Genomic DNA, 26,227 nt, shown 5'->3' with positions numbered 1-26,227 from the left:
CCACAACTTAAACTTCTCCAACGCATTATCTACAACCTACAACCTATTTTGGAAAATGATCCCTTACTCTCAGCGGCCTTGGGGGAAAGGCCTATTCTCACTTACAGACAAACCCCCAACTTGAAACAAATTCTCTCCGGTAACCATGCTACACAGCTACATCATAAACATCCAGCATCCCAGCCCTGCAATCAGCCCCGATGCCAACTCTGCCCACATATCTATACAAGCAAATTCATTACTGGCGCCAACCACATAAGCCACCAAATCAGAGGTTCATTTAACTCCACATCCAGGAATGTAATCTATGCCATCAAATGCCAGCACTGCCCCACTGCATTATATATTGGACAAACTGGACAGTCCCTACAGGAAAGAATTAATGGACACAAATCAGATATCTGTAAAGGGAACATACAAAACATGTTGGGGAACACTTCAGTCTGCCTGGGCATTCATTAACCGATCTTCAAGTGGCTGTTCTGTTATAGACCAATTACACAATTACACAGGGAAGTTTGCAAACTGGAACAAGTTTGATTCTCATCCTAATTTTTTAAATAAAGATACTGGATGTCTGGGACATTATCAACCTACCAAAAAATGAAGGTGCCAATGATTCTTTGTCTGTATAGTATCTGGTGTTAGTTCTCTTCTTCTCTATTGCCTACTTTTGCTTCTTATTTGCCTTTTTTGACTATCCAGTCTTTGGTGCTTATGACTATTTGTTTTTCCTGTTATATTCCAGCTCGGCTTCCCTTTGATATTTTTATACTCACTGCCGCTTCTTGTTTCCCCCCCACTCCCATTTTTTCCTTCTTCCCTGTTCCCCTTCTCCCCTATTTATTTTAGTTCTGGACATCCAATACTCTAGTCATCTGAAGAAGTGGGTGTATCCACGAAAGCTCATGATACCATCTACATGTTTTGATAGTCTATAAAGTGCTACCAGACTATTTGTTGTTTTTTAAGTTTATCCTGTACAGACTAACTCGTACAGGATAACTTCAGGCTACCCCCTGAAGCTTTAAAATATAGCTTCAGGGATGCATAAATAACATAGATGAGGCAAATTCACTTTCTTCCCTTAGCTGTCATTAGCTCTTCTGAAAACCTGTACCTACACAAAGTAACTTCACTTGTTTTTAATGTTTCCTTTCTCACAGAGCTTCTTCATTTTCTAAGAAAGACAATGTAAGAGATCAAGCAAGACAAGGAGAATATTTTCTCTGAAGAAGCATAGTGCTGTTTATGACATCTGCATCAAAAAGAAAAAACCTTCTGTGTGCAAGAAGAGTGCTGTTTTCCCACCAAATCTTAAACAGTTACTATAAATACAAGGTTTAATACAGTATTTGCTTTTTACTTCTGATAATTGTTGCTGATTGATCTCAATGTTTGTGTTTTGCTAATACTGCTCCAAGGTAGTCACAGAAAAGAATGTCTCCCTTTGTTAGGCCACTCCAGGAATTCATCCACCACACTGTAAATCTCATAAAGAAGTAATCTGATAGACTCCCCTTAGCCTACCTCTTCTTCAAAGCTGTGTCTACATGGCACTAGATCCCACCCTTTGTGCCAGATCTCAGAAGAGTTCAACTCCCATGTAGGCATTGAAATAAGGTCTCAATTTCCCAGAAAGCTTGTGTACCCATGTGTCCTGCTCTTCTGCAAATGTGACTGGAAGGTGCTCTTCTAAATCCTTAACTCAGCTTGGTGCTCTTTATTTGGTTTTTGTTGCACTAATTGTTTTGTTTTCCATGCCTTTTACATTGTTACATCTCTACATTGCTGGGGAAAAGGGAGTCAGGGAGGCTTATATCCTTATCAAACAAATAAGTGGGTTAAACCATGAGGAAAGGAAACAGAAAAAAAAATCATCCCGGTTCCCCACAGATCTCTTTGGACAATGCTCACAGCTGCAGTTATGATTCCTAATGGGGCTGAAAAAAGGTGCTGACTGATCCCTCTCCAGTAGTTCAGTGTTGGCTAGTAGAAGATTCAAAATACCATATTGTCAGTTGCACATTGCATTGATTAGTCTCTGCAATATCACAGATGCATATATCGTTGAGTTTGAAAGCTTGAAATGGTTTAAAGCTGATTGTTAGCAAAGGTTTCATTCTGTATCTGTTTTGAATTAAATACTAAAGGCATCATAGCAATTGTTAAATCTCTGTAAGATGCACATCAGCCTCTTTCCTCAGTTGTGGAGGGCTTTTTTGTTTTGTTTTGTTTTGTTTTTGCCAAAGTCTAATATCTAAACCTGTGTAAGAAGTCACTTGAGTAGACAAACACACAGTTCAAGAGCCAAATTCTGCTCTCAATTACAACCATATAACCACATTGACTTCAATGGGATTGGACACATGTAGCTAAAACATTGGCCCTATAAATGCTACATATGTATACACTTTGCCTAAAATGATGATTAGAGATGTTTTAAAATATGTTTCAGTTGTGCCACTGAATTATCATAGTTTACATATGATCCCTCAGATTTGTCTTGCCAGTAGATAGTTCATGCTGTAGTTGTCAATTTTTTAAAGTATAAATGTAGAGTTCATTAAAAAGTGCAAGAGAGATAGTACTGGAAACTTGGTTTCTTTATTTATCCCCCCAAACCGGGCACAACATAGGCAGCAGCACTGCTAGCCTCCCTGAACCACTTTCCTGTATGTCAGAGGCGAGCACCGGTTATCCATCTCAATGGTTAGAACCGGGATGAAAGGGCTAGGAACTGGAATCTGGTACCAAGGGTCAGAAATGGAATTAGGAGCCAATGGCCAAAGCCAGAAGCCAGAACCAAGGGGTAGATCCCAGGCCAGAAACTAGGAAGGAAAGGCAGGGCTGGAGCAGGACAGGAACAAAGGAGGAACAAGGGAAATCACAGCTGGAGGCAGTAGTGTTGAGCAACAAGCGGCTGGCTGCTGCTGAGCTTAAGAACAATGGAGGTAATGTTCCAGTATCTGATTTACCCACTTTGTTTGCAATTGGCAGCTTAACAAATTCACATCAGAAGCAAGTGATGAAATGTAGACTTCAGTCTGACATAGTTCTGGTTGGAAATCCATGAACTAGCAGATCTTTTCTAAAAAGAGGTGAGCTGTCATCAGATCAGTAGAGATGGTCCAGTAAGGGACAAAATGTGCCACTTTGGTCAAAAGATTGACCATAACTATCACTGTGGTGCACCTTTGGGAAAAAGATAGATCCACAATAAAGTGAGAGACACCATGGACCAAAACTAGGATGGATGGGCAAAGGCTGGAGGACATGAAGGCTATGTCTACACAGCAGTATTATTTCGGAATAACCGACATTATTTCAAAATAACATAGTCCGGATTTACACAGCACGCAATTATTTTGACATAATGTTGAAATAATGGCGAGCTGGAGGACTTCTTAGTTCCATATTTTAGTTTGGCCAAAGTGACTAGCAAACATCATGTCTACTCAATGGTGGGAGAGACTTGATGCTCTGTCCTTAGTACGGAGCTGCTGCTATAGATGAGGGAGCCGTGTCCCTCTCCCAACCAGGAAGCTCCATGCACAGCTCAGGCCCCTGGGCTCATTATGCAGCTGCGGGGCCATGTTACTGCACAGCTTAGAGGGAACCTTGGTCAGCACCATCAAAACTGATGGAGATTTGAGTGTCCTTCTCATTTCCTGACTGTATTTGAATAGGAGGTTATCAATTCTAATGCACAGATTGATAGACGTATCCAGCCTGGCCAGAGGCTTTACCCAAGACAGCTTGGCTGTGTCTAGACTGGCATGATTTTCCAGAAATGCTTTTAACGGAAAAGTTTTCTGTTAAAAGCATTTTTGGAACAGAGCATCTAGATTGGCACGGACGCTTTTCCGCAAAAAAGCCCCTATTGCCATTTTCGCGATCGGGGCTTTTTTGCAGAAAGCAAATCTGAGCTGTCTACACTGGCCCTTTTGCGCAAAAGTTTTGCGCGAAAGGACTTTTGTCCAAACTGGAGCAGCATAGTATTTCCGCAAGAACACTGACAATCTTACATGAGATCGTCAGGTCTTTTTCGGAAATTCAAGCGGCCAGTGTAGACAGCTGGCAAGTTTGTCCGGAAAAGCAGCTGATTTTCCGGAAAAACTGGCCAGTCTAGACACAGCCCTTATGTTTAACATCATCATTTGGACTGTACCAGAAATGATGGTGTTGTGTGACTTCGTTCCATTCTAAGTCTGCCTCTAGGAGCCAGGATTCAGCAGCATAGCTGGCAGTCAACCAGTATTCCTGCCTTAGAGTCTGGAGCCTGGCCTTCATTGCACATGTACCGCCTGGGTCCCCAAAGATCACCAACATGGCTTGACTTAAAGCGGTTCACGAGAAGGCTGGAATCAAGAGACCATGGCTAATCTCTCTCCTGTAAGCAAGCTGATAAGTCTTACCTTAGTCTCATTGATAGGAAATATCTATGAGTGCTGCAAATGAGGAGACACTTGTTGAGAAACCCACGATACTTCTCCATTTATCACTTGCAGAGAAATTGTATCTCGAGTGTGGGTAGGCTGGGGTGATGAGTGGCACAGCTTGTACATGTAGGATGGTATTCTGCACCTGCAAGATGTTAAGTTTGGTCTGTAGAATCTTCAAGATACCCAACAGCTCTGTCAATGAGCAGTTAGATGTAAGGGAGTATGTCCTAACAGCTGGACAAGGTTTTGCAGGCTATTCTGGTAATCAGAGTTACGCACCAGGAGCCTGACGCAATGCATAGAACTGGGCCAAGGAGAGCCAAAAATCAGAGCTGTGAGCCAAGGTCCTAGATTCAGGAGCTGGGGACCAGAGTCAGAGGTCAAAATCAGATCCAGTAACCAAAAATAGGGGTTGGTGAAGGAGCCAGGAATCAGAGTAGGTGTCAGGGCCTAAGATAAGAGTCAGGGACCAAAGCCAGAGGTTGGAGTTGGAACCAGAGCTAGGAACCACAGCCAGGCAATAGAGCTGAAGTCAAGAACCCAATGTTGTCTTAAGGTCTTATTACCCAAAGCAGTCTAATGAATATTATTCTGTGCAGGGAGAATTCATTTCTGCTGTTGTTGCTGTTGCTGTTACCTCACAGCTAAGACTTAAAAAAACATGGGTACCAACTAGAAAGCATGTGAGGATATGTGATATGCTATTTCTTCCATGATATAGATATATAGACACTTGGATGGAGACCTTCAAATGGACCACCAAAACCCTTTAGATGTTGGATAACCATAACTATTCTTCTCAAGGACCAGATTTAAAAGACCTAAAGGTGAAAAGCTCCATATCCCATTACCAAATTATTAACTTAGACAATGATTGTACTTAATTTATTAGCAAATAATCTTTATCTGAAAATACAAAAAGCAACTATTATTATAGATCATTTATATTTATAAGCTTCAAACAGTCAATTGGCTTCATGGCATTTTTTTTACGGATTTGAAAATCTTTCATTCTCTCTTAAATCAAACCAGATTTGAATATACATAGTAGTTAAACTGCCTAGCAAGATTTGTGATCAAAGTAAACATGAAATAATTGCTAGTGGTTCGTGCAACAAAGTGCCTTATACAAATAACGGCAATAATATCAATGAAAGTTAATTCCATTCCAAATGTAACAAGACAGACCTCACAGAATAAACAAATAAAATATATATACATTCATATTATCAATTCACAGTTATTTTTAAATCTTGACTATGAAGTGACAGCAACGGCAGAAATGAGTTCATATAATATTCATTAGGTTGCTTTGGGTAATAAGAACTTTATACCACACTGAATCCTTCTGCAGTTAACCTATAGGGTAAAGAAAAAATAGGAAGGTTTGCCTCACACCGGGTGAAATCCTAGTCTCAGTTGATGTCAATGATAAAACTCCCCTTGATTTCAATGGGGCAAGGAGAAATTTATGGCCAGTCATGTTAAGGAAAACAATGAGTTTTTAAAAATATTAGAAACAGAAAGAATCTAACAATGGTATTGATCCATTACTTAATGCACAAAAGGTGGAAGTGTTCAATCAATATTACTGTTCTTTATTTGAGAAAGAAAACAGATGATATAGTCTCATCACATGAGAATGATAATATTATTTTCATTCTATTGAAATCACTGGAGAATGCTAAATAGTGGCTACTAAATAAAGTTAGACATTTTTAAATCATCATAACCATATAATTTGTAAGAGAGTTTTAAAAGAGCTGGCTGAGGAACTCTCTGGATTGTTAATGTTGCTTTTCAATAAATCTTGGAATGCTAGAGAAGTTCTGGAAGACTGGAAGAAAGAGAATGTTGTGATAATATTTTTAAAGGTTAAATGATGTGACCCTGGTAATTATAGCCTTCTCAGTCTAACATTAATTCCAGGCAAGATAATAGAGTAGCCAATGCAAGATTTGATTAATCATTTATTAAAGGATAAATGCAATGAATGCAAATTAACACAGGGTTATGGAAAACAGATCCTCTCAAACTAACTAGAATTTTTTTCTGAGATTGCAAGTTTGGTTGATAAAGGTAATATTGTTGATGCAAGATACTTATACTTCTGAAAGATGTTAGCCTTGGTGATATATAATGTTTTGATTTTAAAAATACAAAATGAATATGCCACTCATTAAAAAGATTAAAAGCTGACTAATTAATAGTTCTCAGAATGTAATTGTAAATGGGAAATCATCCTTGAGTGTTTGTGCTTCTGGAGGGGCTCCACAGGCATCAGTTCTTGGCCCAACTCTATCTCACATTTTTATCAATGGCCTGGAAGAAAACATAAAATCATTACTGATAAAATCTGCAAATGACACAAAAACTGGAGAAGTGGTAAAAAAAAATGAAGAAAACAGGTCACTAATGTACACAGTTATCTGGATCACCGGGTAACCTGGTCACATGCAAATAATACAAGTTTTAATGTAACTAAATATAAATGTTTATGTCTAGGAAAAAAGGTGAGCCATAATCACAGAAGGGGGCCTCTATCCAGGGAAGCCGTGATTCTGACAAAGTTTTGAGAGAAATGGGGGAAAGGGGTAGATAATTAACTGACATAAGCTACCAATGCAATATTGTGGCTAAAAGGGCTAATGTAATCCTTGAATGAGAGCATTCATAGAAGAGCCATGAGAATGATTAAATAATTAAAATACATATGTTATAGTGATAGTCTTTTTGTTAACCTATTTAGCTTAACAAAGAGACAGTTATGGCATCACTTGATCACCATCTATAAATACCTACATGAGGGATAAATATGGATTCAGAGCTCTGTCCTTTACCTCCTCAGTTACTACTAGTGTAAAAAGTCTGTTAAGTGCCCAGTATTTGCTCGTATCAGGCTATCTCAGTCCCTGCCTGGTTTTCTGTACTAGGTATAATGGTGAGGATCCTGAAGATTTCTGATTATTGTCTTCAGTGTACTAGTCTGAACTGCAAACCTATCAACATGGTGGATGCTTTCAGAAGTAGTTTTCAGTTGCCTCAAAGGTATCAGCAAGAATTTAGAGTTGCTATTGATTGTTAGGACTTACACCACAACATTTCAAAGGAAATTCAAATTATTTATGATTTTTTTTTTAGATCTAAATTTCCAGATTCAAAAGTTGTGGCTGCGTCAGTGCACAACAGCAGCATGGGCTGACTTGCACTCCACTCAAACAATCCATGCGCAGGGGAACCAACAGCCATACCAGGCCCTTGGGCAAGGTGGGGGGGCGGGGGCAGCTACACACTCCTGGAAGGGGTTGGGCCTCTGGTGAAAGAGGCAGGGTTGAGGGCAGTTGGCACTTAGCACCACCAAGACTGCTGCCCTCTGCCCCCTGGCACTGCCTGGAGCACACCAGGCAGCCCTAAGAGCCACCTGGGGTGCCATGGTAGTACTTGGCAGTGATTTAAAGGGCTCAGGACTTCAGATGCCACTGCTGCTATAGGGCAACTGCTTGCCCCCTGCTGGTGGCCTGCCCATGTACACTGTTGTACCATTGAATAGAAAGCCTATCCTCTTCAATTTGAGTGCTTCTGCCTTGATCCTTCATAACTCCTAATTGTTTTTTATTCTTTGTCTGAATACCATCAATTATCCCAGGTTCCAAGACAACTACAACAGCAAACAATACCACATTTCCCTGCCTGAGTCTGATATGCATCAATTCCCGTCAGCTGCCAATCTGTTACTAGATTCGTCAATAAATAAACATAGCAATAAGCTGGGGGTTTCTATACATGTTTCTGTGTCATTTCTTGCAGAGACTTTGCAATCACCTCTCTAAAATCTTCCATTCTGTGGGTGTTAATATAGCTTGAGCCAAGATTTTTGGTCCACAGATTTTATAGTACTGCAAAATCTCTAAAACTGAGTTAATATGTAGTGATTTGCAAGGAATGCCAAAACAAAGTGGCAGAATGTTGGATCTTCTCATGTTGCAATTTACAAATCTACTTAATAACAGGAACTTCTTATGGACAAAGTGATAATTTCTCTGCTTTCTCAAATTTCACATAAGCAGCACAATGGTTCTGAATATGCAGGGCCATCCCTACCAATGCTCAAAACATGCAGCTGATTAGAACACCACGGAATTTGAGGTACCAAATTGTCCCAGTTTTCACAGTGCCTTTGCAGCTAGGTGATGCATAACTGCTCTGGCTGCCCCCAGCTCCAGCCCCCCAGTTGGCCCCCTTTTTTCCCTCTGTAGGTTGCACCCGCCTCCCCTCCCCCACTAGAAATGGCTATGTGGCCATCCTCTGCTCCTCCTGAGTCCACCAGGCCGGCTCCCACACCTCGCAGCCATCCATGCCTCCCACTTGCTCCTCTGAGGCTGACAGGTGAGCCTCCCTCCCTGCCCTGCTCCTGCCTAGGGTTGCCAACCCTCCCAACCAGAATGACTGGATGCTATTTGCGGCAATGGCATCCAGTCCAAATGGTCTGAGAGAGTTAGGAACCCTGCCCCCACAGCTTCTGTCCCTGCAGTTCCTCTCCTTTCCGTGGAGTGGTCGCTTCCCCCATGGGAGGTTGGAGGGTGCCGGTGCTGGGCTGTGTAAGGCACCAACACTGGTAGGAACAGCCCTATGCATATGCAGAGAATCAGGTATCAGACCTTATCAGAAAACTTCTCCTAACTTCTACAAATCAGTGCCGGGTTTACAATAGCTCCAGTGGCTTTGTGGAGCTGGGCCCATGCTCAGAAGGGGCCTCAGCCTGCTGTGTGTTTGCACTGTGCCCTGAGCCCTGTCAGCACAACAGTTGCTTATCGCAGCCTGCCTGCCAGCTGGCTGAGGGCTCCTCTTCTCCCCGTGACCCCATGCGCTGGCTTCTCCCTGCCTCTGGCTAGAACACAGTCTATCTCCATCTGTGGGCAGTCTCTTCTGCCTACCACCTGTGGTGGGGTCCTGCCTGTCTCCCTGATGCTGAGCTGCCTGGGACTGATGCAGACACCTGGCCAGTGTTGTCTGCCTGAGGGTGGGGGGAGAGAACAATGTGGGGGGCTTGTCTGGGCCTCTCCAGGCACGTTGGTGCTGAGAGTGCTAGGGGGATTCCCTACTCAAGGCTCAGCCCTGGCTTCTCTGACGGCTCAGCCTGGCAGACACAATTACCTCCCAGAGGGCCAGTAAGTGCAGCTGGGAGGTGGGGCATGGGAGAGTGGATTTCTGGAGTTCCTAGGGGGGGATTGGGCTATGAGGGGACAGAGAAGGTGTGTGTGTTGGGGCATTAGGGAGTGGGGAGTTCTCTATGGGGTGCTGGGCAGTTGTGGTGGGATTGTGGGCAGGGATGGTGGTCTGCAGGGCACTGTGTATTTGTGACAAGATCTGTGGAGGGTGTTGGGCATAGAAGTCCAGGGGGCTCTGGCCATAGGGAATGGAGGGGGGCTCTGGTGTTGGGCCAGGGGGATGTGTGGCACGGCTTGGGTCTACACCCAAAGAAAGGAGACAAAGAAAGGGCTGGATGGCCACTGGTGGTTTGTAAATAATGCCCTCACATGGGGCTGAGTGGAATAAGGTTGTCCCTGCCATACCATGCCCCTGGCTAGCCCTTTGCTCTTGGGACCAACCCCCCTGCACCATGCCCCATTGCCTTGATGGGGGGGCCACAAATATGTTCGGTTAATCTGACCCTGCTACAAATTATACTCATTTCATCTTTCAGTCACATATACTTTGAGTATTTAGTGGTCCAGGATTTCTGGAAAGATTTAGAACTATGTTTCTCATATTCCCTAGTATACTCTTCTGTGCCATGTGTTTTAGGCTTAATTACCCAAAGGCTTAAAATATCACCTTCTGCTGGTCCATCCTGATTGGTGAGGTTTTTAATCCACAAGCCAGAAAGGGGGATATTTGGGGGAGGGAGGGTAGAGAGGAGTTTTGATGTGTTCCTGACATTTTTCAGATGCAATTTTTTAAAATCAACCAAGCCTGTGTGTAAATAGTTTTTAATGTAAATGTGTCCTTATCATCAGGCAGGACTCTCAATGCTTTTACTTTTCTAGATCACACTTCTACTTGCCCCATGGTTTTGCAGGACATGGGGATTTTTTTCCTACCCTGCCTGTGGTTAGAAAGTCCCACTGCTGTTAATCTGGTATATTTTATAAGAATTAAATTAACATGGGGGAAAAAATTAGTATGTGGCAGATATGCACCTTTTTTCATTACATTATAATTGTTGTTATGAGTACTTGAATGTGCAGGGAGATTTAATCATTAGGTATCAGTCTCCTGAAGTATTGGTTCCACACCTAGATAGTATTAACTGATCCAGTTTCGCCACCAGTAGTTAAGATGCTAGCATTTGGATGTCTCCCTCTTAAGTCAGCAAGGAATTAAATACTGTATTCTTTCTGTTTTTGAGAATGAAAGGCAGGTTTCATCACCAGTTATATGCAGAGTTGTTGTAGCCATGTTGATCTCATGGTATTAAAGAGATCAGATGGATCAGGTAATATTTTTTATTGGACCAATTTCTGTTGGTGAGAAAGACACAATCTTGCAAGCTTACACAGAGCTCTTCTTCGGGTCTGGGGAAAATACTCCACTTCACAGCAAACTACAGGCTGGAACAAAATGTTTAACATAAGTAGTTACTACATATTTCAAGGTGAAGCATCTTATAACACTCCTCCAGTTACAGTGGGGGCCAAGGGAGAGAGGAAGGTGGCTGAGGGAGTGAGTGGGATTAATGAGTTATATATCACTGTAATAAACCATAAATCCACTGTCTGTTCAGTCTGTGATTTTTAGTGCCTAGCAAAGTTTCAAATTTAAGCTCCCAGGTTTGTCTTTTGAAAATGTTGTGCGGGTTTCTTTGAGAGTGAAGACTGAGAGGTCAAATATAGAGTGACCACTTTGTGAAAAGTGTTCACTCACAGATGACATGGTGGTTTTATATTTTATCATTTTCCTCTATGAGTTCATTTTGGTTTCACCCACATAGTTATTACTGGAGCCTCTAGAATGCTGGATGAAGTACACCACATGTTGTAAAAGACATATGTAGGACCCATGCTTTGTGAGGGGCATTGATCATTGTATCAGTGAAGATACGTCTGCAGGTTTTGCATCTGTAGTTCTTTCAGAATCTGGTACTGCTTTCAGTTGGTGTGTCTTCATCTGTGGGGATCTACTTCTGATAACAAGGCTGGAGAGGCTTGGGTTATTTAAAGGACAGATGAGAGGGTTCAGGACAGATTTATTTCAGGATGGGGTGTTCATTGAGTATGGGTTGCAGCTGTTTGATGGTTGGTTGGATCCCCTGGAATGCTATCTGATGTGCTGAAGATACCATTGAACCCACCTTCTCTGCCAGGCTGAGCACTCTTTAGCCCTGTCTTGCTGAGCCAGGATCTTAAGGTTCTTCCAGCACAAACACACACACACACACACACTGAGGCAGGGCCACATTCAACAGCAGGAGTACAAGGAGTAATGGTAGTTCAAATTAGGATCTTTAATTCGAACTACCTACTCCGTGCCGCGTGTAGCCGCAGGTACGGCGTTCGGACTAAGGGGGATTTAAAAATGGCGGCGCCCAGGAACATGCAAATGAAGCCTGGGATATTTAAATCCCGGGCTTCATTTGCAACTCCGCTTGCCCTCATTACCCTACCTAGCTTGAACTAACGAGCTAGTATAGACATACCCACAGAGAGCAGCTCTGGGAGAGCTCAGCTTAAAGGTCTTACCATAGCACCTAGATGTCCATCTCACATGGAGACAAACCCAAAGTTAAATTTGCCTCCTCCCTTAATGTGGAGGAAGGCATACACAACTTCCTCCTCTGCCTCCCAGTTAGAAATTATATAAACTGGTTTACCTTATATACAAGTTTATTAACTATAAAAAGGTGTATTTAAAGTGCCTAAAAAGGTAGCCAACAGGACAAATCAGATTACTAAAAAAATATACAAGGCAAGTAAATTAAGTTAGATTCACTAAAGAAATTGGTCACAAATAATTCCTCACCCTAGATATATATATTTAGGTACATTTCTTCACACGTCAGCAGTATCATTCCAGCCTTGGTCTGGCAGTTCTTCCTCTCTCCTCCCTCAGTTCAAGTCCTTTTGTATTCAGGTGTTTTCAAGTATCTCTACAGAAGAGAAGACTGAGGGGGGATTTGAAAGTTTCCTTTAACTACCTGAAAGGAGGGTCCAGAGAGAACAGGGAGAGGCTCTTCTCAGTGGTGACAGATGACAGAATGAGGAGCAATGGTCTCAAATTGCAGTAGAAGAGGTCTAAGTTGGGTATTAGGAAAGTTATTTTACTAGCAGGGTGATGAAGCACTGGAATGGATTACCTAGGGGGTTTTAAGTCCCAGCTTGACAAAGGCTTGGCTGGAATTATTTATTAGAGTTAATCCTGCTTTGGGAAGGGGGTTGGACTCAATGACCTCCTGAGGTCTCTTCCCTATGATTCTATGCTTCTGTGATCTCTCTGGGTGGGGAGTGGAGGAGAAACAAACTAAAGATCCTGGTATTTCCCCTCCTCACACCTTAGATAGAATTTCCTTAAGTGGGAATCCTTTATTTGATTCCCCACACTCCAATAGAACAGTTCAGCAGCCCAAGATGTTGATTAGTATCAGGTGACCCAGTCATCCATCAGTCAGTGACAGTATGGCGTGTCCAGAGGAAAGCTAAACCTTTTCACAATCCGTTGTCCTCGCTGATGGGCCATTTGCACTGTCTGGCTTTTTCATTGTTGTACCTGAAGCGCTAGCAGTGGGTGTCTCCCAAAGTAGCATAATTGAAATAAAAATGCATGGTCAATATTCCTAACTTCAGATAGAGCAGGGTTTCCCAACCTTTGGGTCGGGACCCAAATATGGATCTCCATTACATTTCAAAAGGGTCACCAGGTGTCTCTCCAGGTGGCTCTTAAGGAACCATTCACACATTTTTTGAATTGCCCTGGGTCTTCCTGAATTGTCAGAGTGGGTCCCCATCTGGAAAAGGTTGGGAACTGCTGAGATAGAGAAATGATACAGGTATACAAATTGGATAATTACATTTCAGTTATGTCATATTAATATCATATGCATATTTTCATAAAGAATGTGGAGTATAATGTCACAGTACCTCATATGGATTCCAATGTGGGCTGGTAGCGGACAACTAGAGCTGTGCAATCAAAGGAGATTTTGTTTGTGTATTAAAGCAGTTTCTCTTAATTTTCAAAAGCAAGCCTGGGATTCATAGCTTTCCTAGACACTAAAAATCATTGACTGACACTGGATTTATGGCTTATTAGAACAATCTATAACCTATTAACAACCCCCTTTCCTTCCTTTTCCCACTATAACTGCAGGGGTGTTAAAGGGGCCGCTTCACCTGAATGGTTTCTGGACATATGTGTTAACTAATTATGCTAAACAATCTCTTTCACCTTTTATGTAGCCATGACACCCTGCTATGTCTACACGCCAATTAAAAACCCACAGCATCACTTGGGGGGGGGCTCAAGCTAAGGGGCTGCTTAATTGCAGTGTAGATATTCTGGCTCCTGCAGGGAGCTGGGCTCTAGAATGGTGCGAAGCAAGAATGGGAGTTCCATGGCAACTCAAAAGCTTGTCTCTATCACCAACAGAAATGGATCCAATAAAAGATGCAGACCTTCTCTATACATCACCAATGGCATCTGCTGATCACTCAAAACGAATGAAAACAGTAGGGATATATACAGTTAAATCTTCTGTACACTTCTTCCCACACTGAATCTCATCACAAGCTACTCTTAGCTTTCATCTCTGTTTAATTCCTCTGTGCTCTCAAGTAAATTTATTCCAGAAGCAGCTCCAGTGTATTTTCAGCAAAATGACACAGTAAAGCTGCCAGAATTCTCCCTGTTGTCATAGTGCCTGACGTACATCTTTAGCACTGTCATTAAAATGTAGGCTAGCTCTGAGAAAGGGGTCAGTATTGTAGCAGAATCCTCTGAGGGTCTGCAGTTACAGTGTTTTGCCAGTGCTTCCATTACAAACCTCAGTTTTCAGGGATCACAACTCAATCTATACATCTAAACAAGGAAATTGGATATTTAGATATTATTTGTGAGAGCTGAAAGGCGATTCGTGGGAAGGGTAAAAAGGGGCAAGTGCCCATCCAGCAGACAGTATGGTGTGGAAAGGAAGGGGCGGGGCCAGAGCCAGAAGGGAAGAGGCAGCCCTGTCTGGGATGCTATCTGGTAAAACACAGCAGCTGACTGGGAGAGTGTCCCCACCACCCATCTTGGGCTCAGGTTCTGGGAACAGTGACTGAGGGAGCCGGAACCTCCTGCCCCTCTAGCATGTCCTCAGGAGTCAAGCATAGGCAGAGAATGGGCTGCTGTTGCCCCTTCCCCAGACAGGCTCTCTCACACAAGCTACTGCTGCACACTGAGTATGCCAGAGTGCTGGAGGTCTCCAATACTCAGCAGCTGTCCCTGAAGCCAAGTCTGGAAGGGAGAGCAGCCTGCTGCTGCCACAGCCAAGCACACTCCAGGCAGCTGCCGTATTACACTGGGGAGAATCCGGGAGTGGCTCCGGGACCTGGTTGCTAGGGAGAGCAGCCGAATATGCCAGAGGGAACCGCCACAGAGGGAGTACAGAGCCTCCCACATAGACAACATGAGATGGGGAGAGGACAGGAAGAGTGGGAGAGCCCCAGGTTAGGGCTGGGGCAGGGAAGTGTCATGTGGACATGTCAGATATTCTCCCCTTTAGCTGGGGTACACTCAGTATGGAGAGGCACCAGTCATCTAGCAACAGAGGTTAAGGTGAGATCTTCCATGGCTGGCTGCCAGGCAGCACAGGATCAAGATCTGTTACTATAAAAGGCTTGGAGATGCTTATGTGAACAAATTCTGTTCAATATTCCCCAAGAGACCAGAATGAAGTTTCTTAAGTCATTAATATGTGTTGTTGCACTTGGGAAGAGCACCTTTGCAGCAATTACATTATCTGAACTGGTTGTGACGGGGTGAGGCAACACCATCACTCACTCACGCCGGGCGGCGCGGACACCGGCAGTGGGGCGGAAGGCTCAGCCCAGACGGCACCAGTGTGTTGGGCAAACGGGGAGGCAGACGATCATCGCCGCGCTACCGGGACACCCGCTGACGTCAGCGGCACGACGGCAGGGGAAGGCGGGGCACCCGGAAGGGGGAATGGACCAGCAGACGTGGCAGGGAATAAAAGGGGTAGGGAGTTGGCACTGAGGGGGGAGGCAGATCTGGAGGAGGAGGGCGCTGAGGAGGTAATCCCCTACCCGGTGCAAAGGGGGACGTGGGCCCATGATTAGACCCACCGGCGGGGTAGGTAATGACCCAGGGCGGGTCGTGGAACCCGAGAGCAGGCGAGTTTAGGGGCAAGCCCCCACCTGCTACCATCAGGAGCCCTGAGCTCCTGGTGTCAGGGCCCTGGGTCGGGGTCCGGAGAGAGGGAGGGCCTGGACCCCCCTCCCCGCCACCAGGGCGATTGGTAGTCAACCAGCAATAAACGATACCCCCTTGAACGTTAGTAAGGGGAACCCCGAAACGAAAGGGGGGACTTATGACACTGGTGCTAGTCATAGTCTAGTTGTAAATGTAGACAACATTGCCAGCAGGGGCTAATTCTATTCCACTGAATCAGGGCTGATCGAGGTTTTCATTATCTATACTTACAGCTTAATTGTGGGTTAGCATCAGTTCAACTAGCTGACTACTGGTGACTGAGTGCTGAAACAATGCTACTTCCAAGTCTAAACAAGGCCTGTACACACAAGAATTTTAAAACAAAGTCACCAAAATATTTGAATCACTCCCTCTGACAGGCATGACCTTGGAAATTCAAAGAAAAGTGGCTACTTAATCCTTATCTTACACTATATGAAAACTGTCAGTTTAAATATTTACTGTTATACTCTTCTTTTGCATTTAATTAATCTGATGCAGGAATAGTCAACAGATGGACTGAGAGGCAAATCCAGACTGCCCAATACTTCTGAATAGCCTGCAAAATCTTTTTATTAACTCATTAACATTTTTTTCCTGGAGTCTAGAACCTGCTATACCTCGACCAAGAAATTTGGACCTTGACAAAAATAATTAATTACCTCGGTCTATTGTGTCCTGGAATATGTGATCAAATTAATATTTATAATTATAACCATTTGAAGTCCCCTTTCAGCTTTCAAAAGTATGGGAACTACAGCACCAATGGCTCAGTCTTGCTTCATACCAGGTCTGACTTCTCCAGACTGATATGATTTAGAGAGCAGCACAGGAAAATGTTCTTTTTTGATTCCTGTTGCTCATTCAATATATACTGTAATTTTTCACTACATCACATCAGGCTAACACAACATTCACTTTTTCAGAGGGGTAGCCGTGTTAGTCTGCAACTGAAAAAACTTAAAAAATAACTAATAGTTTTACAGCACCTTAGAGACTAACAAAATTTGTAGATGGTATCACGAGCTCTGAAGAAGTGGGTTGTGCCCATAAAAACTCATAATACCATCCACAAATTTTGTTAGTCTCTAAGGTGCTGCATGACATTAACTGGATGTAGCATTATGAAGCCAGCCTTCCCTGCATTTAACACCTCATTTACATCAAAAGCTAAGTATGGGACATTTCCAGCCCACTCAATTAGCCTGATTAGTACTAGTACTACAATTAACAGGTACTTTTTTCTGTTATAAATTCTGGGTTCCTTTTATTTCCACTCCAGCTCATCTGAAGAAGTGGGTTTTGCCCACAAAAATGCATGATACTATAAAAATGCATGATACTATATATATATATATATATATATATATATATATATATATTGTTAGTCACTTCGGGCGCATCTACACAGCACTCTAAACTCGAAATAAGATATGTAATTTGAGCTACACAAATTGCCTATCTTATCTCAACTCTATTTTGAATTAGCTTATTTTGAAATTTGGTGTATCTACGCAGCACCAAATTTCGTAATAATGCACTATTTCAAGCCATCCCTTATCTCTTGTGCAACAAGGTTTACTGGGATGGCAAAACAGCATGCCCGTTATTTAGAAAAATATTTCGAAATAACAGGTGGTTTGTGTGGATGAGGGGTAACTATTTCAGGATACCAGAAGTATCCTGAAATAACCATGAAGTATAGATGTACCCTAAGGTGCCACAGGACTACTCATTGTTTTTAAAGTTTCAGATTAATACAGCTATCCCTCTGAGACTTCATGACATTACTCAGAATTTAGTTATCAGTGAGGCAGCAAGTCAGCAGTTTTCGAGGATTCATGCTGGCACTTCCGATATCTGAACCAAATTGTGGTAGACTGACAGTGGATCATGTGTCCCTATAAAAGGAGGTTGCCTGAAATGATCCATGGGTCAATATTCAGACATCTGTCATTTGAAATTGCAGCGGTTTGTGCTGTGCATATTTTATAGATCAGGTTTTTTTGCCTTTCATGATAAGATTATTGAGAAGATGCAGCAGCAGTGCCAGCAAAGTTAAGTATATCCGTGGAGCTTTTTATTTTAGATTTAAAGTGGTTTTTGACACTTTCCTATATTACTTGCGGAAGATAGAAACACCATATTTTCAAGGTAAGGCCATGTCAGTGCTAGTGGGTAAGCCTCATTCCATCTAGTGTTGGGCCACTAAGCCCCCATGTCATCCACAGATGGGGTTAGGAGAAATAAGCCCCACCTATTCTCTTACTATACAGTATGCAAAAGAGTCCAGTGAGGTTTCCGAGGAGGTGGTGGGAGGCAATGACAAATTTATTAGAAAGATCATTATCTCTTTTCCTTAGGTTCCTTGGCTGTTTCTAGCTATGGGGAATGACAAGAAGGATTCTCTGCCTCCATCCATGTTGTTCATAACTCCTCAGTGGACCACTGACTATAAATAAAAACTGTAAAAGAAAAAGAATAGCAAAATCCTACCTGTATCCATGTTTTGTTCTGAATATACAGCTTGTTTTGGTCACATCCCTGCAATCCCATCTGCTGAGCCTAAATTGTTTCACTTAGCTATACAAGTCATAGAGGACTGTATACAACTCCAAACTGATTTAAATGCATTTCAGGACTGATCGATTCAAATACAAGATATAAATCTATTCTAGAAAAGTGTTTGGTAATATGTATTAAGAAAAACAGCCTAAGAAAAGTAGGATGGTCCTGTTGTAGGGTGTTAATATGGGATTTGGGAGACCCAGGTTCAGTTCTCTACTTACTGTTTGATTCTGGATAAGTCAATCTCTCTGAGCGCCCTTTCCCTGCATATAAGATAGGGATAATAGCACTTCCCTACCTTACATAGTTACTGCAAAGATAAATCTACTAAAGATTATGAAGTTCTCATGAATTAAGATGATGAAGGCTAGATGAGTATCAAACATAGAAAGATAAGGGCTAGATTTCCACTTGGCATCTCAAAAGGTCATATGTGGTCATAGCTGTAAACTTCTTGATTAATTGAGCAGGTTAGAGTACTTGGAGATTACTAAGGTATGGCCATGGTGCTGCCTGGACTATACACCAGATGGGGATAGCTGAAGCATGTTGTTCCCTGGAAATGCCTCCTCCCCTTCCTGACATGCTCCCTGCATCAGCTGTATGTCTTCTTGGGATTGCCTCATACCAGGGAAATCCCCATCATGGCATCTGCAGCCAGTCTCCAACCACATGATGCTTCCTTAGATTTTCTAACCTGTATGACTCATATATGGATGGATTTTGAATGTGTGTTAACCTCTTGAGAGTTGATTGGAAATTTTTGAAATGTCATCAAATGCTGTGGGACAGGGAAGGAAGCTTAATATATGGCACTCAGGCCCACTGATGGGGGAGGGCAAAAGGGGCAACTGCCCTGAGGCCCAGCAATTCAGAAGGCCTGGCTTCCAGCTCTGCTGACACTACTGAGGCAGCAGCCAGAGACATAGGCCTTTTAAATCACCATTGGAGCACTGGGTGGTAGGCTCCAGGCAGCTCTGTGGGCTCCTGGGGGGGTGGGTCACACTGCAGGCAGTGCTGAGGCTGGCTGCCCCAGATCTACCCCTTCTGGCCAATGCCTCACCCCTTCTGGGAATAAGGAGCTGCCCCCACCCCTCATGCCTTGCCCAGGGACCCAAGTGTGTTAGCTTCCCTGATCACACTAAGGCTGTGTCAACACTGACATGATTTTGCGCAAATATTTTTAACACAAGAGTTTTTACGTTGAAGTATTTGCGCAAGAGAGCATCTATAGTGGCATGTGCCTTTGCGCAAAAGCATCTGTGCCAGTGGAGACGCTCTCTCGCGCAAGAAAGCTCCGATGGCCATTTTAGCCATCGGGCTTTCTTGCGCAAAAAATTGATGTTATCTGTCTACACTGGCCTCTTGCACAAGAGGACTTATCCCTGAGCAGGAGCGTCAGAGTATTTGCGCAAGAAGCACTGATTTCATACAGTAGAATGTCAGTGTTCTTGCGCAAATACTTGCAGCCAGTGTAAACAGGCGGCAAGATTTTGCGCAAAAGCAGCCACTTTTGCACAAAATCTTGCCAATGCAGACACAGCCTAAGGGTGTATCTAGACTAAAGGGTTTTTTCAAAAAAAAGTGGCCATTTTCCAAAAAAAATTCCCCTGCATCTAGACTGCTGCTGCGTGCTTTCAAAAGTAAATTGAAAGACCGCGGCAGTTTTTTCGACCGCGGAAAACCTCGTTTTATGAGAAAGAATGCCTTTTTTCAAAAGTGCTCTTTCAAAAAAAGGTGCTAGGTAATACAAACTGTACTCCCTTCGAAAGAGAGCAACCAGACTGCCTCAGTGCTCTCTTTCAAAAAAGCAGCTTGCTTTTTTGAAAGTAGTGGTTGCAGTCTAGATGCTCTTTTTTGAAAGAGGCTTTTTCGAAAGATACTTTTGAAAAAGCCTCTTTCAAAAGAGACTTGCAGTCTAGACGTAACCTAAATGTTGTATCTGGGTTTTTTCCAAGCAGAGATGCTAAGGGGGAAGGGCAGCTATTGTCAGTGCTTCATTTCACATATCTTTTCAGTTTTCAGCAACAGTTATAAAAACAAGTGTGCTTGGATGCATTAAAAATGAAATAGAAACCTCGGGTTTCACTTCCCTGTCCTCTTTGTCCTGCAACTCATTTCGTGCAGTGCCTAGTTTTGGTCACCTCTCCTTAAGGAAAATACAGCTGAGACTGAAAAAGAATAGAAAAGAACCTACAAAATGCACACACAATAAGAACTCCATTAAAGAAGCCATTAGGCATTAGAAGTTTTATTGATCCTGCAAAATTCAGGAACATTGCTGCATATTCTTGTGCACCAGCCTCTGCCACTTTATCTAGTAAAGAATCATTTACATATATACAGGCATTTCTTTTAACACATAGTCAACCTAGCACCTTTTCTTTCTTTTGCAAACCTTCTCTTTCCTTCCCTCTTTCTACTTCACTGTTTTGTTGTTTTCACTACTTCTTGCCTAAAATGTAAATAATAAATTCTTGACAGCAAGCTATGTCTTCTTTTTTTAGAGCAGGTACACGTTGGACCTCCCTGGCCCGGCACACTCGGAACCTGAGTGGTCCTGGATAAGGGATTTTGCTAGATCAGGGGAGATCATTCCAGCCCTGGCCAGCCAACGGTTGCTAGACTCAAGAGCCCTGGTTTAGAGAGGGGCAACCAACAGTACATACACAGTTGGATGCAGTGTAAGTAACAAAGGCAATGAAGATAGAGGTATAGAGGGGCATAAATATATAGTGGGACAGTTAAAAACTTAGAAATATCCAGATTGGAAATTAGAAGAGTTAGAGGGAACTTGACTAACTTATTCACAATTGGGGTAGCCATGTTAGTCTGTAACTTTAAAAGCAACTAGTAGTTCTGCGGCATCTTAGGCTACGCCTACACTACGAGTTTTTCCAAAAGAGGCAATGCAAATTAAGCACGGATTAGCATTTTCTTGCGCTTCATTTGCATACTCTCTTCCGATCCATTTTTGCACTAGGGGGTTTTGCTAAAAAACAAGCAGTGTGGACATTTCCTTTTTGCGCAAAACCCCCTTTTTGCGCAAGATCCGTATAGGGCTTTTTGCACAAAAAGGAAACATCCACACTGCTTGGTTTTGTGCAAAAACCCCTAGCACAAAAACGGATCAGAAGAGAGTATGCAAATGAAACGCAAGAAAATGCTAATCCGCACTTCATTTGCATTGCCTCTTCCGGCAAAACTTGTAGTGTAGACATAGCCTTAGAGACTAACAAATATATAGGATCATGAGCTTTCGTAGGTAAAACCCACTTCATCGGATGAAGTGGTTGCAACTCACCTGATGAAGTGGGTTTTACCCACAAAAGCTCATAATCCGAAAGTTCATAATCTCAGTGGTACTCCATTGTTTATTCACAATTGTATGGGACAGAACAGCTTGATCCGTTTTTGCTTCTTACATTGTGACAAAACAGGAAATAAGGGATCATTAAATTAAATGTACAGTGTTTAAAACAATTAAAGGGAAATTTGTTTTTCACAAAACAAGTAAACTACTTTTTCGGCTTCGGGTTAAATAATCTGGCTGGTCTGGATAAAGTGGTGACCATTAGTAATGTTTGCAGTATTATGCAAGTAAAAGTAAGGCTTGCCAAATATTAACTAGGCCCAATACTCCACTGTCTGGAGGGGGAATGCAGCAAAATTTACTGTAGATTCAGCAGTAACTTCACTGTTTTTCCCACACTGAAGACCATCAGGCAGTCATCTGTTAGTTTACACAGTGCTATTTTGCCTGTTTCAAAACCACAGAGCTGAAAAAAAGCCAGAATGGGGTCTTTTGCAGGGTAAAGCATGCCGTAATGGTGGCACATCCTTTTCCATGCCCTCCATGCATACCTGTTGAAGAGAAAACTATTCTTTCAGTACTAGCCCCTGTGTGATCCACTGTGGGTCACATACTCGGAATGGCATGCATCTGGAGCTGGAAAATTCTCGAAAGCAGTATGGGTACCAGACAACACTTTGTTCCAGCACCAATGAAGCTCATGAACTGACAGCTCTGACAAGAGATCCTCAAGACCCTCAGCCACTGACAGTATCAGCTGTGCCTTGCCTACATGTAGCACAAATAGTAAACACCCTGGTCCCTTCCTTTTGGGCAGACAAGATCCACCACGCTCCAGAGAGAGCAGAGTCTTCTCCTCCATCCACAGACATTTTTGCTCTCCTGGATCTCCAGTCTCCATCAGATCCTCCCTGTGGTGGACTGGTTCATAGAGGTCTCCTTGTGACTGTCCCCAGTGTACTGATCATACCCCTGAGCCTACTCAGCTGCCCTCTGGAGCACCCCACTGCCTTGTCCTGATGGGCCAGTTTGTTGCCTCCACAGAGTGCTCCAGGCTCTCTCAAGAGGCCCAGGGAAAAGGGAATGAGAGAGGTACTTAGGCCCTCCCTCTCTACCCTATCCTAGCTCTGGGCCCAGGGGATAGAGGTAAGAGGTGGATCAGTCCGTTGTAGCTGCCTCTCCAGATCAGTCTCCTCTGGCCTGCTTCCTGCTTTCCCTGTTTCCCTTCAGTTTGGGGCCTGGCTCCAGCCTTCTTGCAGTCTTTGTAGTTTGGGACGTCACCTGATAAGGTCAGGATGCTTCCCAGCTCACCCTCAGAGTACCATTGTCCCCTGCCTTTATTCAGGGGAAGGGAGACCCTGGCTGAATTTTACTCAAGGTCCCAGGCCTACTCCTGTGGATTGTTCTGCCTTAGCAGCTGCAGCCTGCCTGCCTGCCTGCCTGCCTTCTTGCAGCCAGTCTATTCTCTACACACCCCTGCATGCCCAATTGCCAAAGCTCCTTTTAAGCAAATTCTCCTCAAGGAGTATGCCTGACAGCTGGTCAGGAATGGCCTTCTTGGTCCGACATTGCTCCGTCATTCCTTTAACCTTAGTATTGGCTCTGGAAACACAATCATCCAGACTTTATACTTCATCAGAGTGTTCCTAAATTCAGTCCTGGCAAGGGTTTATTTGCCAAGCATCAGATTCTAAATGATGAACAACCTCATAAATAAGATCATAGTCCACCCTTGAACACCCATCAGAAGAATTTTTCTCTCTGTCCTGGGACTTAGGGCTACCAGGACTTGTGTCATGCCATGCACCCAGATTCCATATTTGTTGCCTGCAAGCATGGCTTCAAACAATATACACACCAAACAAACAGCCCATCAATGCCATAGTAACTGTCTTTCAAAGTAACATCAGCTGTACTATGCTAGAGGAATCCCTTCTGCATTACTTTCTCTCTCACTAAACAGGAGGATCATTACACATGCATCCCTTTTAGGCTGTGGGGGAAGGGGATGGGCTTACAGAAGCAGCTGCATAACACAAGGCACTCAGACACCCAAGAGACTAGGCTACACATAAACAAAAATCTTAGAATTGCTCATTCAATGTTATCCCAAGGGCTGGGGAAAGAACAACAGGAAGAGAGGGCAAATATACTGAAATAAATAAGCCCATTAATACTATACACACAGTGAATTTACCTTATCCTGGGAAAAATACTTCTCACGATGATTTTTGAAAAACAGGAGTCTAAACAATATACAACCTGCCAGCAATAGGGCATTCATCCAAAAATAATCAACTAAATAATAATAATTAATAATTAGTAAGTTTGTGATGTTCATAGAAAGAGACTCTATCTTATTGTATAGTTCCTTAAAGACATATTATAATTACATCTCTCATATGAATTCTTAGAAAAACTTTATTGCATGTTTCTATCTCACCACACTTTCATATTGCAAGGGAAAGTTGTTCTTTCACAACAAAACTTCCAAGGGAAAAAACAAAGCCACAATTCAATTTCCAGATGTGTCAGTTGAGACAGGAACAGTCACCATTAAAAACAAGCAGTCCAGCAAAGAAAGAAAGCTACAGAACTCAAAGCTTTATAGTGATATACATGACTTTCTTTTCCAATGGAATAAACAATCTCAGCTCAAAGAAAATATTAATTCATAGGGCCATTTAATGCTCTCCGGTGTCAGAAGATTAATCAGTCTATGCACATTTACTCTCCGTTTGAATATCATCCAAAACCCATTCTTTGCTTGTATATTTGCAATAAACATTTTCTTTTCTGATGTTCAGTTTCAATGGAATATTAGGAAATGATCACTGCTGGCGTTCTGAATCCTTTACCCCTCGGGGGAGACCTATTTTATCTTCAAGAGGGAAGCCTTATTCAGCCTGCCATTTCAGCTCTGTGAAGGCTCAAGTAATTCAGGAAAAGCCAAATATTTTCTGTATAGAGTCTGAAGACACATGTGAGTAGTTGTAGTTGCCTCACTAAAAACAGTTCATCCTTATGCAAAGATTACCGCTGTGCTACTGCCAAGGTCAGCAAGTCCTTGAGGTACTTGCCACATAAGCACTGGCCATGAAAATAAATGCCAACAAAGAGAGATCTGAGGAAGTGGGTCTGGCCCACAAAAGCTCATCACCTATTAAACCATCTTATTAGCCTTTAAAGTGCTACATAGTTTTTCCTTTTGTTTTAACAAAGATAGATTCACTTTGTATGCCTGATTTTATTTAATAAGCTTTTGAGTTCATGATATAGCATATATGTCAGATTCTCATTTCCATTTCTACTTCTCTAGGGCTACATCGACACTGCAACACTATTTCGGGATACCGGAGTATCCCAAAATAGCTATCCCGCATCTTCACAGCAAGCCCGTTATTTTGGATTCAGGACATTTCCGAATAACGCTTTATTTTGAAATTTGGCACTGTGTAGACAGAGCCAAATGATGAAATAAGCTATTTTGAAATAGCATCGAAATAAGATATGCAATTTGTGTAACTCAAATTGCGTATCTTATTTTGAGTTACTGAGCATTGTAGACGCACCCTAAACTGGTTCAGCTGCTTTCTAATATAGTACCTGTTGCTATGTCCTACTGCAGTGCATAATCAGCAATTGATTTCTTCTGTTTTTCTGTCTAAATTCCATTGCAAACACCTCCACCAAAACAGTCCCAGACAGTTTTTCCAACAGACTGAAAAGTCATTGAGCTATACCAAAAAAATTGCATTTTACAGGGTTAAAAAAACCCAATATACCTGTTTTCTTCCACATCTGGTATAAGTGGATAGGAGAAGGGGACCTAAGGAATTGAAGCTTAGTGACTATGACTTAATGGCTGGTATGTAGCATTGTTGTAGCCATGTGGTCCCAGGATATTCGACAGACAAGGACATTTGGGTAGTATCTTTTACTGGAACAACTTCTGTTGGCATGAGAGACAAGCTTTCAAGCTTACACAGAGCTCTGTGAAAGGCTGGAAAGCTTGTCTCTCAGTCTCACCCATAGAAATTCATCCACCGTTAACAAGACTGTCACTTGCAAGCACCCAGGTGCTTACACAAGATGATGATAAATGAAAGTCAACATGAATTTATCAAGGAGTGATGCCAGAACAAGGGAACAGATTTCTTAAAGAGGAAATAGAGATAGGCCCTGGGTCTATACTCACATTGATTAGCTCTTTCTTGGGCACTTAGGTAGCATTGTGGTGGAAGCTATATGAGCATTTAGCTAGATTAGTAGCTCTACTGACTGCAACAGGACTACTTGCCTGAATACTTTCTTAATAGTATGAGTCAGGATTGCAGAAGTGGGGCTTTAGTGGATAAAGTTATTGCATTAGACAAATTGAGCTATAGTATCCGCGCTAGAGACCCACCAACTTGCTCAAATAGCAGCATATCTG

The 26,227-nt window shown here is 42.7% G+C and overlaps 1 long non-coding RNA gene across 1 annotated transcript; it reads right to left on the bottom strand.

Annotated features, from left to right (window-relative positions):
* Window positions 1-6,466: 6,466 nt before the first annotated feature.
* On the bottom strand, window positions 6,467-14,204 carry LOC142827015 (uncharacterized). Its single transcript, XR_012901357.1, has 3 exons — window positions 13,580-14,204; window positions 12,465-12,591; window positions 6,467-6,767 (listed from the first exon to the last, which is right to left on the bottom strand). It is a non-coding gene; the product is annotated as an uncharacterized LOC142827015 (long non-coding RNA).
* Window positions 14,205-26,227: the final 12,023 nt, after the last annotated feature.

Source organism: Pelodiscus sinensis, chromosome 1 (genome assembly GCF_049634645.1).
Source record: "Pelodiscus sinensis isolate JC-2024 chromosome 1, ASM4963464v1, whole genome shotgun sequence".
NCBI classification, from domain to species: domain Eukaryota; kingdom Metazoa; phylum Chordata; order Testudines; family Trionychidae; genus Pelodiscus; species Pelodiscus sinensis.
The sequence above is the reverse complement of the archived record's forward strand: the minus strand, read 5'-3'. Positions and strand labels throughout refer to the sequence as shown.